Genomic DNA, 12328 nt, shown 5'->3' with positions numbered 1-12328 from the left:
TTTTCGAAAGATTGACATTCTTTTTGTGAGTCTATTACAAACAAAATCTCATTTTCGGTCTTAAAATATCCTAATTTTTCAGGCCTTCATTTTCTTGGTTCTTACCTCCTCCTAGATTACTGATTACCTCCACTTGCTTTTTTTTTGTTTAGAAGTAATTTTAGTGGCCCCCACTCCCCACCGCACACACGCAGCAAGAGGGCATTCCTCCTCCAAGCCATTACCGAAATCTAAATACAACCACTTAAGAGTCTACATTTACCCCGTCGGAATGTGTTTGTCAGTCTGTCGTCTTCTGCGTAGCCCATGTCCCACTGTGATTTCTCAGCAAGACAAAATAATTACCAGTAATTGTAGTGGGCATGACAGTTAGAGAAAAGCTGAACATTAAATCCATCCCTTAAAACAAAATGCACGGTGTGCAGGACACTGTCTTCCGCAGTCCAAAGTTGTGACTGAGGGAGCTCAACAGACTCCTCCCACCCAACTAAGAGTAAAGTTTCAAATATGACAGTGAGCTGATAGTTTGGAAATAACTTTGTTGTGAATAAAAAGCCATTTAGCTGTATCACTCCGGGAGTGATGCAAAAAGGAAGAGAGAGGCAAGACGCCTTCTCCTAAATCAGAATGATGGGATTCATTTGCACCAGCTTGATCCTCTCCTGAAGGCGTGAGCCAGAGTGCACCCTGTTACCCTCAAACATCTCAGCCATTGCCAGACGCTTATGCTCCTCCCCGTCAGCCAAGGACCCACCAGGCTGCATAGTCACAGCGCAGATGGAGGGTCAAGCCTCTCTAGGTGCTGTGGGGCCTTTAGGAAGGGAGGAGGGGCCCCCCAGTCAAATGTCCCCGTTTCTCCCAGACCATAACCCACTGTCAGCAGCATTGGTCAGGCAGTGAGAGGTGCTGCTTGTCATTTGCTGGGGGGGGGGGGGTGCCCTCCCCAGGGTCTAGACCCCATAAAAGCAGTTTCCTTACAACTTCTGTAAGGCGGCCCTCACCAGGTTAGTTCCTTGGCCCATCAGGTGGATTAAGCTTCTGATGCATCCATTGAAAACTCTGTGCCCTGCACGAGGACCTTCCTCTGCTTGAACCGACTGAGGAGACTCTCTAGAGTTCCCTGGGCCTCCCTGCAGGACAAACAGAGCCGGCTCAGACAGCTGTGGGTTAAAATTCCAGCACTGCCACCCAGGCAAGTTCTTAGACCTTGATTTCCATGCAGGACAGTGGGGCTGGCAATACCTGTAAAGGTGGCCGTGAGGCTGAGAAGCACTCGTGCAGCACCTACCATGGCACCTGGCACCTCCGGGATCCAATTAACTGGACTCCTTTACTGTCAAAATCTTTCAAAAGGCCACCCATGTGGCAGCTGAGAGACTATTGAAATCGGAAGCAGCAGGGAGAGAAGCTTTGCCTGACTCCCTCCCTGGTGTACTGGGATTTCTCCCCTCGCTGGGTTCTCCCACATTTAAGCTCCCAGGCAGCAGTCCTTCTGCCCACCTGTGCCTATGCAGGTGCTTCTTTTCACCAGCTCTCTCCCTCTGCAGGGCAGCAGCTTTATGCCTGCCAGTGACCTGTACCAGCCCAGGACTTCTCTTCATTGACCTCCCTCAGTGGAGGCCGCTCTCCTCAACCATGCAGGCCTTTCTCAGCAAACCTGTCCCTTTCGGGGAAGCTTTTTTTTTTTTAAAGATTTATTTATTTATGCATACAAGAGTTGGGGTACAGGCAGACTGACTGAAATACACTGCTGAGGTGAGCAGCAGGCGAGCCAGGAGAGGTCTGTTGTGCCATGTGGATTGCTCCCTGGCCGGCCGGGGGATCGAACTCATGCTGCAGAGACTGTGGACAGCTTCATAGGAGGTGCCTCAACCCCTTGCACCACCAGGGAGGCCCTCGGGGCAGCTCTTTCTACCCACTTGTGTTTATGAAAGTGTGCTTTTCTCTTCTGCCATGCTCTTTTAAATTAAAAAAAGAAAGAGAGAAATAGCTCCCAGCACTCTGGGACACAGGCCCAACGTCCCTTGTGGGTTTACTTAGCTTGCCCTGAGAGAGAGCTTGCAATACAGCCAATGGCTGCTGCTTTTAAATTCCTCTCTTTTTGTGTGTGATCCTTTCATACTTAGCACTATGGTTTCAAAGAGCCAGAAGGGACAATAGTGATCATCTGGGTTCCAGATGGGCAAATCAAGGGCCAAGGAGGAGCTGTAGGGGACATCCCTGGACTCCTGGCCCAGTGCTCCTTCTTCCCCTCATGCTGCCCTGGGCAAGTATGTCCTGGAGTGTGGTTGCCCAGGGAAACACTCTTCAGATGGGCTGCCCCCTCAGGTCCAGCCACACAGTCCTAGGAAAGAGGCAGACAGCACCCTCACCTCACCAGCCAAAGGCTCCTTAGCAGCCCCCTGTGCCAAGGAAACCTGCACAAGCCTTGTGCTTAAGACAGCTCTTTAGTGTGGCCACTATTGACTGGGGACCTCCCCCCTCAGAAGGTTGAACATGACTTGTCCTGCACCCACAGATACTGCCTAGACACCACGAGCATCCTCTGTGGGTTTCCTTAGAGCCTGCAGAGTTTATAACCTGGCACCCCCTCCTCCTCTCGCCAGGCCAGGCTCTCCCTGGACACTGTATCCTAGTCCTTCCCCTCACCCAGCTGCAAACCTGACCCAGCGGCTGTCCAATGGTCTCCACTCCTCCAAAAACGGCCCCCTGGGCTGCTGAGCACTGCTGGCTTCTGGGCACTGCCCGGCTGTTCAGGACTGTCATTCTCCCTGTTCCACCCAACCCCATCCCAACCCCTCACTTCTCTCCTGAGCCCCCTGTCCACGCCCCACCCCAGGGCCCCAGCTCTCTCTAGGAAACCTCTATCTTTGTGTTCCTGGGCTCAGCTGCTGACACCACGCCCAGGCCTCCTGCACTGGCTTGCAGGCTGGGGCTCATCCTTGCCTCCCCCTCCCTTTTCTTTTCCTACAGGCTGTCTCCTGGACAGGTCTTGATGGGTGCTCGCCTCTATTTCCGTGGTCACTCTCACCCTGGTTCAGGTCACAATCCCTGTGGTTGGTTACCTATACCAGCCTCCAACGCTACCCCCAGCCCCAGTGCGAGCCCCTTTCCAGTCGTCCTCCTACACTGAGTAACTTCTCTTTCCAAGCCAATGTCTGCCCCCATCTGTGACCCTCAGGGCTCCCCTAGACCCCTGTTTGGAGTCTTCTCCGACTTTGGTAATATATCCACGGCCCTCCGCGATCTGATCTATGACGGGCACACGAGGCTAGTCCACCCTCTCCACCCCTCTGACTTCCTGGGGCCCTCTTCCAAGTGGGTCCCCTGCCTGGCAGCCCCACCTCCCCTCACAGTCATCCTCTGCAGCTGGCCGACTCCTCCTCATCCTTCCAGACCCAGGTCCTGCATCACCGCCTCACAGGACTATCCCGACCGACCACTTGGGTTGAGTTTACAGGCCCTGATCAAACCTGTCTCTAGCTTGGATCACAAGGTGCTCTGTCGTCTGTTCATACACCTGCCTCCCACATGGCCGGGGTGTTCTGCCAGCACAGGGGCCATGCCTCATTACCTCTGGGTCACCTCAGATTGGCAAATGGTGGGCAGCCTGTTACCATGTGATGGAGCTCAGGCTGGAAAGTGAATGCCAGTGCCAGGCCACACACAACAGCATTTATTCCCTGCCCATGTGGATGAACCATATCTCCAGCCTGATCTGGTGGCAGGAGCAGGGCTCAGGGTTAGACTGTCTCAGCTTCGAATCCTGACTCGTCCACTTACTAGGTTTGGGTCTTTTTTTTTTTTTTTTATCTATTTATTTATGCATACAAGAACTGGGGTACAGGTCAGAGGCATGGGGGCAGTGAAAGGATTCACCAGAGACAGAGCAGGGAACAGAACAGGCAGATCCACCAAAACACACTGCTGAGGGGAGCAGCGGGCAAGACAGGAGACAGGAGAGGTCTGCTGTGCCATGTGGGCAGCTCCCTGGGCGGGGATCGAATTCGTGCTGCAGTCTGCCGACAACCCATAGATTGCATATCAACCCCTTGCGCCACCAGGGAGGCCCAGGTCTGGGTCTTTGAACAAGACACTTAACCTCTCTGAGACTTGGTTTTCCCCATGTGTGAAATGGAGATAATGCCTTCCTCATAAATTTCTGATAAAAACTAAATGAGGTGACACAAATAGGGCCTGGTTTTTACCTGCACAAAGTGGGAGCTATTACCTCAAAAGACTTTTTAGTAAACATGCATTGAATTAAATAGAATAGCACTGAGCTTGATGAGGTGCAGCCTCCCACTAGCTACAGAAACAAACCGGAGGCATTGCAGTGAGCACTGTCAGCAAACCAGTGTCCTCGTTGGTTTTAAAAAAGGGGGAGGCTTTGACATGGTAGTAGGGTCACTCCCAAATCACAGAGCATCTGAGCCTAAGATTCTTAGATTTGAGAATTTTAAGAATTACTGTATGTAGCCAGAGGCTGTACTAAGTTTTCAAAGGAGAAAATGCATCCAAAACTTGATTCTACTGAAGGGCAAAAGACAAGCATGAGAAGGCCTAGGTGGCAATTACTTACCTGTAAATATCCCCCTTCCCATGAGCAGGTGCCTTCAGAAGGATTGAGAGGCAATAATACTCGAAACAGCCATTTTGTGAATCCTGACCGTGCTCAACATTCCAGCAATTGCTGCAAAGCGGGAGCTTATGTCTGCAAAATGCAGGAAAATAGAGCCTTTAGACATTACAGTGTTTTCAAATATCATTATTACTGCTCTATAAATATCCCACGCCCACAGTGTATCAGGTGCCACATGGGAAATATTGGATTCAGTTGGAGATTTTCTTAAAAGACACATAACAGTACCATATGCCAGTCATCTTGGAGAATATTATGTGCATGCTGCAGAAGCAAAGATTAGCTGTGTCAATATGTATAGAAAACCCCACAAAAGAGAGTCTGTGGGATGTGTATTATCTGCACTTATGATCGAAAGCATTTGCTTAATTTCTTCACTTCTTTAGGAGCTATTTCATCCATATACTATGGAAAGGTTGGAGGAGTGAGGAATTAATGCAGCAATAATCAGGGGGAAATTATCAGAGATCCCTGGGGTCTCCTACTGGGAGTAGTACAGAACTTCCGTAGCTAAAAAGAGCAGTTCCAGAGCTGTGAACAGCAATTAACCCTTCCATTTACATTCAACTAATGGGATTCAAACATAGTTCCTTTTCAATTGTCCTCACCAGCATAGCAAAGGGGAAATTGCTTGGAGAATATAAAGGTTTTGCATGGGAGACGCGCAAGAGGTAAAACTGTTCCCACTATTGTGAGCCCAAGTGCAAAGCTTCGCAGGGGCATTGTTCAGGAGCCCTTGGTTGTCTAGGGAGGTGGGCGTTGTGATTCAACTGTGGTCCCCTCACCCCACCCCCAACTTGATATGTTGAAGCCCTACCCGACCAGTGTGATGGTGTTTGGAAGAGGGTCCTTGGGAGCTGATTAGGCTTAGATGAGGGCGGGCCCCTCGTGGTGGGACTAGTGTCCCTATAAGAAGAGAAGTAGACAGCTTGCTTCCCCGGTTTCTCTACCACATGACGACCCATCGAGAAGGTGTCCATCTTGCAAGTTGGAAGAGAGGCCTCACCAGAAACAGACCATGCTGGTGCCCTCGTCTCAGACTTACAGGCTCCAGGGCTGTGAGGAAATAAAATGTCTGTTGTTTTTTATGGCATTTTGTTATGGTAGCTGGAGCAGACTGATACCACGGGATTCTTGCAATCTATACTTTCCTCTTAGTGACAAGATGGGAATTTGGTTTATAAGTCATCAAGAGGCACGTTCCAGTGGACAGCAGGGCACCGCCCTTAGTCTGGTGAGGTGAGGGTGGCTCTCGCTCTCTTTTCTTGGAAGCTGGTTGTTGAAGACTAAAAGGACATGTGACTGTCAGAGAATCAATTCTGAGCTAAGAATATGAAATTGTCCAATTACTTGGAGAAAAGAGCAGCACAGAGCAGTACTAAACATCCTGATGCCCGCTAATGGCTGGAAACTAAGTAGTAATGTTGTGAAGCCCAGCTGGTTGGAGGGCAGGGAGAGGGAACAACTTAGTTTATTGTGAATTGCTTTTCTCTTTACGGCATAGTTTTATTTTTAATTGCAAAGTGTCTGGTTGAGCAGTTATTACTGAAATTTATTTTTGTAATAAAAGCTCTTTGTTAAATTACAGTTTTATTAACAGTGACATGAACTAGATTTTGCTGTAATAAATAAGATGCTTTTAAAATCTGAAAAAAAAAACTTGCAGCCCACCCCAAATCTTATTATGACATTTAGGCAGGGGGAAAAAAAACAAAAACAAAAACAGTGACCTAATTGGATTGTCTGAGAACTCAGGAGGCAGTTGTGTTGAACGTGCTGAGAGCTTGCTGGCTTCAGGAGCCTGGTGTTCTAGATTCATTTGGATCCCCAATAGCTGTGTGACCTAGGGCAAGTCCCTTTGTCTCTCTGGGCCTTACTTTCCATCTTCTCAAAACAGAAGGAAAATGAAAAAACACAATAAGGCTGAATCTTTCAACTTTGATATTCTCAGGGAAGTGACTGCGGGCAATAGCAGGTCACAATGACAGATAAATTGCCAGTCCTGGCAGAAAATGAAGGGTTAGGGGCAGAACTGAAGCTTGAAAACCATTTACAGAGGTATGGAAGTCCTAGTCTCTGCTTCCACCTTCCCACAGTGTTCATGTGAGAGTGTGTGTGCGTGTATGTGTGTGCGTGCATGTGTGTGTGTTTGTGTGTGTGTGATGGTGTTTGGAAGAGGGTCCTTGGGAGCTGGTCCTTGGGAGCTCTATAAGGTCACCCTCATATAGCATCATCTCACTTAACTTCATTATTATGCCTGCAAAGACCCTCTTTCCAAATAAGGTCAAAATCACAGGGAGTTGGAACTTGAACATACCTTTTTGGGGGACCAAATTCAACCCACAACAGACCCCTTCTCCATAGGCTCCTGTCCTCCTGCCCTTAGAGCTATTGTTATTTTGCTTCATGGTTCAAAAAGGTTGCTAACCGGCTGCCTTTGTTTGATATTTAAATGACTAACATCTTTCTGTTTCCTGGCCCCTTTCCTCTCCCTCTTTGTCTATTTTCTTTTGTCTTTTTCTTTGTTTTTGTGTCTCTGCCCTGCCTCTCTCCTCTCTCCCTGCTCTCTTGGTCCCCACCCCTTTTCTTGCTTAGGTACTGCCCAAAGGACACCATTTCTTCTCAGATGGGATGACCGGAAGAATGTTGTTATAAATATCCCAACTCTCTCTTTGAATTGGGAGAGCACACGAAGGCTTTCTTCCCTAGTTTGTCATGAATTAGGTCTGATTTTTTTCAAGCATTTTATGATAATTATTTGATTTTTTTTTTTACCCTTTGAGGTCTCTGGAATTAATAACTTTTTTAAAAGGAAGCCCCAACTGGGAGGGGCCCCCTCCTTCAGCATGAACCTGCTCCCTACCCAGTGGGGGAGACATTCGCTGGTCCATGGCTGATGGCGGCCCACCCTGGGGTGCCTGTGGGGCTGGTGCTGGGACACAGGCACATACACTCATGGCGTTTCCTACATTTTCATTGCTGGCGCCTTAAAGCTTCCACTAGATTTCCTCTAGGCTGCTCCTTGTGAGCAGGTTGGTCTATTTGGGTCCAAATCTTGGTCTATCGCCCTCACTAAGGAATAAAAATGCTTAAATCCTAAGTGAACCATTAGCAACTTGGACAGAACAGCCTACTGTCCTATTTGGCCAGGACCAAATAGGACTTATCACAGACATTTAAGGAAAGTGCCAAGAAAGAAACTTTGACAACTTCCCCACCATAAATGTATCTCAAAATCATTATTCTGGGGCCTCCTTGGTGGCTCAAGGGGTTGGGACACAATCTATGAGGCTCTCCGCAGCCACTGCAGCACAAGTTCGATCCCCAGCTGGGAAGCTACCAACATGGCACAGCAGACCTCTCCTGTCTCACCCGCTGCTCCCCTCAGCAATGTATTTCAGTCATTCTGCCTGTTCTGCTCCCCACTCTGTCTCTGGTGAATCCTCTCACCCCCCTGTATCTCTGGCCTGTACCCCAGTTCTTGTATGCATAAATAAATAAATCTTTTTTTAAAAGAGTAAAAAAAATCATTATTCTGAGTGAAAAAAAGCATACAAAACAAAAGTATGTATGTACAGTGACAGAAAGCAGACTGGTTGTTTGGAAGCCGGTGAGCAGGAGGAAGCGATTTCTAAGGGGCGCGGGGAAACTTTTTGAGGGTGATAGATAAATTCTCTCTTGGTGGCGAGATGGTTTCACAGATGGCGCGCATATGTCAAAACCTCGAGTGGCACACAGAAGAGATCAAAGAAGACCCCACGTTTAACAAATCTGTTAATGTTGTTGAGTACTCAAGAGGGCAAGACATTACACGGGAAGGCACATGGCAAAACAGGGAGATACCCTGGTCGCCCGGCATTCATCCCTCACAAGTTCATTCCAGGACGGTGGGCTCTGGATTCCAACGTTCCCCAGCACTCTCGCCCTGTCTCTGCCTGCGGATGTAACTGGGTGACTTGTGTTTGGGTTGTGAGTTTGTTTTCTGCAAAAAATGAGAGCAGTAACTGTGAAATGAAGATAGTAACACCCATGACTAGGACCATTGTGAGGGAGAGAGGTAACAAGTGGGGGAGCTCGTGAGGAAGTGGAGCCGCCACAGACGGTAGCAATGGGGAGAGGATGATTCCTTACACCATGTCTGAGCAACTTCTGCTCACCAGGTGTAACCCGGCAGCCGGGCCCTGTGTGAAAACCCCCGGTCTTTGCAAGTGTCTCCTTCTCAAGTCTGTGTGCAGGGAACACAGCTCAGTCCTCAGCACAGGCTGAGGACTTTTCAGGTCTCTTTTATCATGAGAGACTTTTCAGGTCTCTTTTATCATGAGTCTAGGCCAAGATCCATCCTCACCACCTTCCCAGGAACTGTTTTGGGGCTTCCCAAGGGAAGGATACTTCTCACACAAGCAAACACATTTTAATAGTTGAAAATCTTTTTGAACATACATTTTGAAAGCAGGGAGTGAGTAACAATGAACACAGTATAATAAAAATATATTTGAAAGGAAGTTCAGCATGCATTTGAAAAGAAAGGAGGTCACTTTATTGATCCACAACAAAAAAAAGGCACAACACTGAGGATATGAAACATTAAGGATATGGTTTTTTAGTTGAGTTTTTAGCCTTTAGAATAGATGTCAGGCTTCTTTTCATGTTGGAGGGCCAGTTACATCATCGTTGCCTGCAGCTCCTGGTTGAGGCAGAGACTGGCAATGCAGAGTGCGGAGGCAAGCTCCCAGCTGCCCTGGGGCTGTGGCAGGGAGAGGTATAGCGAGGATCCTGGGCCTCCTGTCCCACCTTGGATCTAATCAGATTACAAACTGGGGCTTGAACTCAGATCTTCCGGGTGCTAGCTTTGCCCACAACTCTCGAAGAGTGGTCAGAGTCTCCTCTTACTCAGGTCCCAAGAACTGAGACCCAGAGAGACACAGGCTCTTGTAAAGGCACAGCTGCCAGAGTCAGAGCTTCATGCCTCTCAGATCCTTTTCCTTTATCTCATCCTCATGCACCTGCTCCTGCAGGACTGGGAAGTAGACGAAGGAGCTCTCTCTCCATGGCCACCCACACCAGGCCTCGTGTCTGGACAAGCAGGGGTCCTCAGGTACAAACACCACAGTGGTCAGCAGAGGAGAGTGTCGGGAAGCCCCAAGAGTGGGGCTGTTACCCAGGAAGAGGGGAGAGAAAGACAGAGGAGCCAGGCTAGGAAGGGGCAGGGGTAGCCTCCTCAACCGGGGACTGGATTAAACTAACTGTGGTTTATTCTTAGTACGGAATATGACCCAGCAATGTCCAATGACCTACGGAGACATGCAACGACACGGATGATCTCGAAACACTGCAGAATGAAGGCAGCCAGTCTCAGGATACATGCTGTATGAGTCTATTTCTGTGAGATTCTGGCAAAGACAAAGCTACAATGCCAGAGAGAGAGAGAGAAAGACCATTGGCCAGGGTTGGGGGTTGGGTGGGGGGATCTACTAAAGAGGGTGCTAGGGGAATTTTGGGGAATGATGAAAATGTCTACATTTTTACTGTCAAATCTTGTCCAACTGTGTTAAATAGGTAAATTATATATGTGAGTGTATTTCCATACAACACACTAGAGACCGCTGACAACCAACCAGTAAAGGAAGGAAGGGGAGCAGCCCCGGCTGTGGATGGGCCACAGTCTCCCCTTCTCCGTTATGGGGAGGTGTCTTTCTGGGGAGGCAGCCTGTGGGAAGCCCTCACCAGGCCCAGTGCCCACTTGTATGTGAATGAATGAATCCTCCGGGAGGGACCGCAGCTCCCCTAGGCAAGGTGATGGCAGTCCCCAGCCTCTGCCCAGCAGGCTGCCCGACAGATGCTGGGAAGTAGACGAAGGAGCTCTCTCCCCATGGCCACCCACACCAGGCCTCGTGTCTGGACAAGCAGGGGTCCTCATGTGCAGACACCACAGTGGTCAGCAGAGGAGAGTGTTGGGAAGCCCCAAGAGTGGGGCTGCTCCTTCCTGGGCCGCTTTCTTCACCACCAGCCCTGACTGAGCCCCTCCTGGGGGCCAGGCCCTGTGCAGGTGCTGGAGACAGGACTCTCCCCTGAAGGGGCTCCCATTCTGGTGCTGGTGCAGAACCAGCTGCAGACCATTATGACAGAGACAGAGGGAATCCCTGACTGTAGAACCCTGAGGGGTCTCCTGGTGGGAGGTCAGAGAGGTTTTCTGGCAGAGGTGGTGTTTGGGCTAAGCTGGGCCAGGGATGAGAAAGGGTGAGCTGGCAAGAGGCCAGGAGTACATCATGAAACAGGGGAGGCATGAGAGAGCTTGGCATTAAGGAAGGAGGTTGGGGAAGGGATAGTGATTGGTTCTCACAGGAGAATCACTTATGTGGTGGCTTATAATGGTCCTTAGGTCTTGAAGGTTCCAGAGCTTTTTGGGCTTTGGACTTTGCAGAGGTTCCCGTTCTTGGGCCTGGACACATCTAGACCTGAGTAGCAGACCAGTACTGTGAGGCTTGCCCTATGATCCTCTGTCCACACAGTGGAGGCCTGAGCTCGGCTGGACGTCATTCAAGGCTATGGCCAGCAGGGGGCACCCCAAGACTGATGACAACTTGGCCACAAAGCACACCTAGGAACTGTGATGTAAACACAGCAAACCAGGGTCCCTGCTCTTCCTCTCCCACAAAGTCCAGAGAGTCAGGTATCTTCAAGAAACCATATGCATCTGACCTAGTCCTTTGAAATGAAAGGTCCTTGCAAAGCTCCCACCAGGGGTAACTTTTTCCAAGATAGTCATTCCTATTTATCAAAGAAGGCAGAAACAGATCATCTTAGGGTGAGGGGTGGGGGTGTTGGTTACAAGAGATTCCTGGGGATCCCCTAGTAGAGTCATTTCTTGGAGCCCACTCTACTGTTTCTTCATTAAATCCAACACAGAAGATCAGGATGGCAGGAAGGGTGTCAGTCTTGGGACCCTACTCCCATGACACCCATACTGGGCAGGTTTAGCTCTGACCTAAAGCCAAGTGTTTGGGCCAGTCCATTCTGAAATCAGTTCCACAGTAAGCTCAGACTACCCTGGAGTGGCAGAGGATACAGTGGGGCTGAAGGGAGGTCTTCCCTAGTTATTTTAGGACAAGGGGAGGAAGCTTTGCTCAAGAGTGTGTGATGCATTGTGCAGGAAAGCATCATAGAATGCTCAGCACTGTAATTAAATACATACAACAAGTCAATCGCACACCTACGTAAAGACGTGTGTGATGCTGATTGCATGGCATGATAACTGGGAAGAAATAGAAAATGCATTGTGTAAATGACTATAATTAATGCTGGTTTCGCTTAGCAAAACTTTTTACAGCTTCTTGTTGGTTAGTGCTTTCCTGTCTAAAGTGGGGTTGGTGGTTTCTCCTGACACCAATTTCAGGTCCATCCGACCCACCTTGACAGAGACATTGATTTTCTTGGAGGAACCTTCCTTCTCCTACTTGCTGTCTATGTGTATTAAATGGTGCCAACCCCACTGCTAATTTCAAGCATAAGCACTTGACCCAGACATGCCCCAAGGACTAGTTTAAGAATGGACTTGCGGGCCTCCCCGGTGGCGCAGCGGTTGAGCGCTGAGTTGCGAAGCTGCCTGCGGCCTCTGCGGCGCCCGTTCGATCCCCGGCTGCTCCCCGGCCACTGGAGGAGGGTCCCACATGGGGCGCAGACCTCTCC

Source organism: Talpa occidentalis, unplaced genomic scaffold (assembly GCF_014898055.3).
Source record: "Talpa occidentalis isolate TD23 unplaced genomic scaffold, MPIMG_talOcc4v2.1 talOcc4.9, whole genome shotgun sequence".
In the NCBI taxonomy this organism is placed as follows: domain Eukaryota; kingdom Metazoa; phylum Chordata; class Mammalia; order Eulipotyphla; family Talpidae; genus Talpa; species Talpa occidentalis.
Note: the sequence above shows the minus strand (reverse complement) of the source record.